The sequence below is a fragment of the Salvelinus sp. IW2-2015 genome, unplaced genomic scaffold (assembly GCF_002910315.2).
Source record: "Salvelinus sp. IW2-2015 unplaced genomic scaffold, ASM291031v2 Un_scaffold4377, whole genome shotgun sequence".
Taxonomy (NCBI): domain Eukaryota; kingdom Metazoa; phylum Chordata; class Actinopteri; order Salmoniformes; family Salmonidae; genus Salvelinus; species Salvelinus sp. IW2-2015.
Genome location: NW_019945647.1, coordinates 28,371 through 35,282, shown reverse-complemented (window position 1 = coordinate 35,282; position 6,912 = coordinate 28,371).

Sequence of the window (6,912 nt, the reverse complement as noted above, 5' to 3'; positions counted from 1 at the left end):
TGGGAAGGCTACCCGAAACGTTTGACCCAAGTTAAACAATTTAAAGGCAATGCTACCAAATACTAATTGAGTGTATGTAAACTTCTGACCCAATGGGAATAGGATGAAAGAAATAAAAGCTTAAATAAATCATTCTCTCTACTACTACTCTGACATTTCACATTCTTAAAATAAAGTGGTGATCCTAACTGACCTAAAACAGGGAATTTTTTACTAGGATTAAATGTCAGGAATTGTGAAAGTGAGTTTAAATGTATTTGGTGTATGTAAACTTCCGACTCCAACTGTATATACAAAGAACTGTCAATAGAAAACAGGTCAAACGAAACCAAGTGCAGCTAGTTTACAGTCTTTCCTACTTCAGTTTGAAGTTGTGTTGTTGGCTCCTCTGAACAACAGTGTCCTGACGAGAGAGCACATTTTCTACGCCAGGTGAAATCGTGCCTCATTAGCTCATTGTTATGGATGTATCCAAATAAATGTCATTAGAAAACAGCTTAAACAAAGGCAGCTCCTTTGTTGTTATTCTGGCTGCACTGTTAGACGTGACTGTAAGTTAGCCGTAGTTGGCTAGCTAGAAAGCAAGGGATAAGAACGTTGCCAGCCAGTATGGAACATTTAGAACGAGCGACTGGGATACGTCCATAGATACAGAACAAAAAGACCGAACGACTGGGTCGCGTCTCTGGCAACCGAACCGATAGAACGAACGACCAGGCGGCTTGGGTAGCAACCCTAGATTTGAGTCAGGACTATATCTTGTGGAAGGATGAAATAATATGAATAAATTCATCACAATAAAGTTAATGAAAACATGTCAATCATTATTTGAATATGTTGGTAAACCTTTGTATAAAAGTGATAGTTCCCTTSAAGCCGGTGTTTGGAGGATATATTGGCATGGTTTGCTGGGCCTAACAAGACCCGTGCCAATATATCCTCCAAACACCGGCTTCGTGGGAATTATCACTTAAATGTTGACACATTGTCCTGTCTCTGAAGAGTCCATGGTTTACTGTGTAATGTTGATACATTGTGTCTCTGAAGAGTCCATGGTTTACTGTGTAATGTTGATACATTCTCTATTAAAATACAAAGTTAATATTTTATCCTCATGGCCATGGGCTCGTCACTGGCTGGTAGTTAATCAGTTTATTTTTATAGTTTGTCCGCTGGCACCCTAAATCATGTCCATTGACTTGCAGAATTAAATAGTCCATTAATCAGTTTCACTACTTAAGAGTTCATGAGATTTAGAAGACAATAGAAACCATTGAGGAATCCACAATAMAAATGTTACAAAATGGCTGTATTATTCTAAACTTTAAGCTGAGCTAGCGCTCTTAAAGGGATAGTTCACCCAAATTACGGAATTACATACTGGTTTCCTTATCAYGTAAGCAGTATATGGACAAGGTATGACAGCAATCCATTCTTTGGTTGTTTCCCTGGCACTGTTTCCACATGCTGAAGTATACTGTATTTGCACACAAATCCTCAATGTTTTTCAGAGAGGGAGCATTTTCTGTTATGTGCACATACCCGATCTTCAATGGAGGATGTGCTGGATAAAGTTACAATCAATTACCACTTGAATTGTATTATTTCAGGGGAAGTATTCTATTCCTCAAATCAGTCAGATAACAAACTGCTGCCTACATGACAGTCCCACCATGTGATGAGGGCCTCCAGGGGTGTTGATGATACGTTGCTTGACAGGAACTAATGGGGAACCATAATAAACCCCAGGAAGAGTAGCTGCTGCCTTGGCAGGAACTAATGGGGAGCCATAATAAACCCCAGGAAGAGTAGCTGCTGCCTTGACAGGAACTAATGGGGATCCATAATAAACCCCAGGAAGAGTAGCTGCTGCCTTGACAGGAACTAATGGGGATCCATAATAAACCCCAGGAAGAGTAGCTGCTGCCTTGGCAGGAACTAATGGGGATCCATAATAAACCCCAGGAAGAGTAGCTGCTGCCTTGGCAGGAACTAATGGGGATCCATAATAAACCCCAGGAATTTCGGCTTGGTAGTACAGGAGATAGCCCTATTTGTGGTAAAAGACCAAGTCCATATTATGGCAAGAACAAGCTCAAATAAGTAAGAGAAAATGACAGTCCATCATTACTTACAGACATGAAGGTCAGTCAATCAAGACTTTGAAAGTTTCTTGAAGTGCCAGTCCGAAAAACACAAGCACTATGATGAACTGGCTCTCATGAGGACCGCCACACGGAAAGGAAGACCCGAGTTACCTCTGCTGCAGAGGATCATTCATTAGAGTTAACCTCACCTCAGATTGCAGCCCAAATAAATGCTTACAGAATTAAAGTAACAGCACATCTCACATCAAACTGTTGATGGAGACTGAGTGAATCAGGCTTCATGGTAATTTGCTGCAAAGAAACCACTACTAAAGGACAAAAAAAAAAGAGAGACTTGGTTGGGCCAAGAAACACGAGCAATGCACATTAGACGGTGAAAATCGTCCTTTGGTCTGATGAGTTCTTAATTTGAGATATTTTGTTCCAACGCGTGTGTCTTTGTGAGATGCCAGAGTAGGTGAACGGATGATCTCAGTTACACAGAGTTACACATGGAATAAACAAACCTACAGTCAATAATAAATAAAGTCTATACTAAGTGTGTCCAAATGAGGTAAGATAAGGGAGGTAAGGCAATAATAGGCATAGTGGCGAAATAATTACAATATAGAAATTAAACACTGGAGTGTTGGATGTGCAGAAGATGAATGTGCAAGTAGAGATACTGGGTGCAAAGGAAGCAAATAAATAAATAACAGTATGGGGATGAGGTAGTTGGATGGGCTATTTAGAGATGGCTATGTACAGGTGCAGTGATCTGTGAGCTGCTCTGACAGCTGGTGCTTAAAGTAGTGAGGGAGATGTGAGTCTCCAGCTTCAGTGATTTTTGCAGTTAGTTCAGTCATTGGCAGCAGAGAACTGGAAGGAAAGGCGGCCAAAGAAGAATTGGCTTTGGGGATGACCAGTGAGATATACTGCTGGAGCGCGTCTACGGTGGGTGGCGCATGGGTGACAGTGAGCTGAGATAAGGTGGGGCTTTACCTAGCAGAGATGTATAGATGACCTGGAGAGTGGGTTTGGCGACGAATATGTAGCGAGGGCCAGCCGAGCAGAATACAGGTCGCAGTGGTGGGTAGTATATGGGGCTTTGGTGACAAAAGCGGATGGCACTGTGATCAAGGCAAAGGGTGGCTACTTTGAAGAATCTCAAATCTCAAATTATTTTGATATGTTTTTGGTTACTACATTATTCCATATGTGTTACTTCATAGTTTTGATGTCTTCACTGTTATCTACAATGAAGAAAATAGTAAAATAAAGAAAAATCCTGGAATGAGTAGGTGTTCAAACTGTTGACTGGTAGTGTGTGTGTGTGTGTGTGTGTGTGTTGTGTGTGTGTGTGTGTGTGTGTGTGTGTGTGTGTGTGTGTGTACATTTATTTTACACAGGCCTGTACTGCCATGAACCATGATGTCACAGTCTGGGATAAACCACCTCCTATAGACTACTGAGAATCTGTTCTCTGTTCCCATGGCACCATCAACCACTGTGTATTATGTTAAATAATCATTTACTGTTTTATTTAGTAATTTATTGTAGCGTTTTGATTATGTACAGAGGAGTAGAGTAGAAGTGTTTTATTCTCAACTGATTTTAGTTTGTCTTTAGTCAATAATGCATTTATCAATACGCTTATACACTCACTTTGCAAAGCGCAATATTTAATTAACATGACTGTAATTATATATCCTATTCATGTCAAATAATCCAAAAGACTGGCCTGATATTTCAGTGGAAAAAGGGTGTTTCTCTTTTTTTAAACTGGCAGCGTTTTGATGTAATGTGTTTGTAAAACCAGCAGCCTTTGTTTTGTAAAACTAGCAGCTTTTGTTTTGTAAAACTAGGCAGCCTTTTGATTGATGTTGTTTTTTGCAAAACTAGCAGCCTTTTGATTCTGATGTTGTTTTGCAAACTAGCAGCCTTTTGTTCTGAGTTGTTTTCTAAAACTAGCAGCCTTTTGATGTGATGTTGTTTTGTAAATCCAGCAGCCTGTTGTTTTGTAAAACTGAAGCAGCCTGTTGTTTTCTAAAACTAGCAGCCTTTTTGATGTGATGTTGTTTTTGTAAAAACTAGCAGCCTTTTGTTCTGATGTTGTTTTTCTAAAACTAGCAGCCTTTTGTGTGATGTTGTTTTGTAATCCAGCAGCCTGTTGTTTTGTAAAATGCAGCCTTTTGTTTTGTAAAACTAGCAGCCTTTTGTTTTGTAAAACTAGCAGCCTTTTGTTCTGATGTTGTTTTGTAAAACTAGCAGCCTTTTGATCTGATGTTGTTTTTGTTAAAAGCAGCCTTTGTTGTGTGATTTTTTTGTAAAACTAGCAGCTTTGTTTCTGATGTGTTTTGTAAATAGCAGCCTTTGTGTGATGTTGTTTTGTAAAACTAGCAGCTTTTGTTCTGATGTTGTTTTTCTAAAACTAGCAGCCTTTTGATCTGATGTTGTTTTGTAAAACTAGCAGCCTTTTGTCTGATGTTGTTTTGTAAAATAGCAGCCTGTTGTTTTGTAAAACTAGCAGCCTTTTTGATGTGATGTTTGTTTTGTAAAACTAGCAGCCTTTTGTTGTTGATGTGTGTTGTAAAACTAGCAGCCTTTTGTTCTGATGTTGTTTTGTAAAACTAGCAGCCTTTTGTTCTGATGTTGTTTTTAAAACTAGCAGCCTTTTGATGTGATGTTGTTTTGAAAACTAGCAGCCTTTTGTTCTGATGTTGTTTTCTAAACTAGCAGCCTTTTGTTTGATGTTGTTTTGTAAACCTAGCAGCCTTTTGTTCTGATGTTGTTTTGTAAAACTAGCAGCCTTTTTTCTGATGTTTTTGTAAAACTAGCAGCCTTTTGTTCTGATTTTGTTTTGTAAATAGCAGCCTTTGTTCTGATGTTTGTTTGTAAAACTAGCACCTGTTGTTCTGATGTTGTTTGTTGTAAAACTAGCAGCCTTTTGTTCTGATGTTGTTTTGTAAAACTAGCACGCTTTTGTTCTGAGTTGTTTTGTAAAACTAGCAGCCTTTTGTTTTGTAAAACTAGCAGCCTTTTGTTCTGATGTTGTTTTGTAAAACTAGCACCTTTTGTTCTGATGTTGTTTTGTAAACTAGCAGCCTGTTGTTGTTTGTAAAACTAGCGCTTGTTTTGTACTGCAGCCTGTTTGTTTTGTAAAACTGCAGCCTTTTGTGTGATGTTGTTTTGTAAACTAGCAGCCTTTTGTGTGATGTTGTTTTGTAAAACTAGCAGCCTTTTGTTTGTATGTTGTTTTGTAAAACTAGCAGCCTTTTGATGGATGTTGTTTTGTAAAACTAGCAGCCTTTGTGTGTGATGTTGTTTTGTAAAACTAGCAGCCTTTGTGTGTTTTGTAAAACTAGCAGCCTTTTGATGTGATGTTGTTTTGTAAAACTAGAGAGCCTTTTGATTGATGTTGTTTTGTAAAACTAGCAGCCTTTTGTTGATGTTCTGATGTTGTTTTGTAAAACTAGCAGCCTTTTGATGTGATGTTGTTTTGTAAACTAGCAGCCTTTTGATGTGATGTTGTTTTGTAAAACTAGCAGCCTTTTGATGTGATGTTGTTTTGTAAAACTAGCAGCCTGTTGTTTGTGTAAAACTAAGCAGCCTTGTGATGTTTCATGCTGTTTCTCATCTAGATTCTCTTGTCCTGTAGCCAGACTTATTTTCTATTGAGAAGCATTAAGCTTATTGACACTATGTGAAGGCAGAAGAACACGACAGAGTTGCATCACTGTATAAGGAATCAATGTTTAAATGGTTCTGCTATATTCAAGGAGCACTTTGTTCAACAATGATAAAGACAGATTTAGCAAGAACTAGTCACAATTATGTGGCTGAGACGTCCTTTACCTCATTGTAGTAGTTCATAGGTGCTGCTGTTTTATTAAGTGACCATTACTTCCTGCTTCTACCTCGCAAGGTTTGAAGGAGTGTGATATAAAGGACAGCATAGCCGGATCAGGATTCAGGGCATTTCCCAAAGGTAAGTAAATGAGTGTTACATCGCTCTATACACACCGCTACACTTTCTCCCAGATGTGCTGCTTTATGTCAAATAAACAGGCTGCTGAGCGTGGGTGTGTGTGGGGTGTCATCAACACATTCTCCAGTGTAATATTTAACCCTCCACTGATCATGTTAATAACAGGAAGACATCACATCAAGCTTATGTACAGTGCATTCGGAAAGTATTCAGACCCCTTCACTTTTACATTAATTGCGTTACAGCCTTATTCTAAAATGGATTAAATCATTTTTACCCCTCATCAATCTACAAACAATACCCAAAATGACAAAGCGAAAGTTAAAAAAAAAAAAAATTATTAATAATTAAAAAAACAAAACCTTATTTCGGACCTGTCTATGTGAGATCTGGGGAAGGTACCAGAACATGTCTGGAGCATTGAAGGCCCCTAAAACACAGTGACCTCCATCATTCTTAAATGGAAGAAGTTTGGAACCACCAAGACTCTTCCTGAGCTGGCTGCCGGCCAAATTGAGCAATCAGGGGAGGAGGACCTTGGTCAGGGAGGTGACAAGAACATGATGATCACTCTGACGGGTCTAGAGTTCCTCTGTGGAGATGGGAGACCGTCCAGAAGGCAACCATCTCTGCAGCACTCCACCAATCAGGCCTTTATGTAGAGTGGCAGAGGAGCCACTCCTTTTGTAATGATCCCATTAGTTTCCTGCCAAGGCAGCAGCTACCTTCCTGGGGTTTATTATGGATCCCCATTAGTTCCTGCCAAGGCAGCAGCTACTCTTCCTGGGGTTTATTATGGATCCCATTAGTTCCTGCCAAGGCAGCAGCTACTCTTCT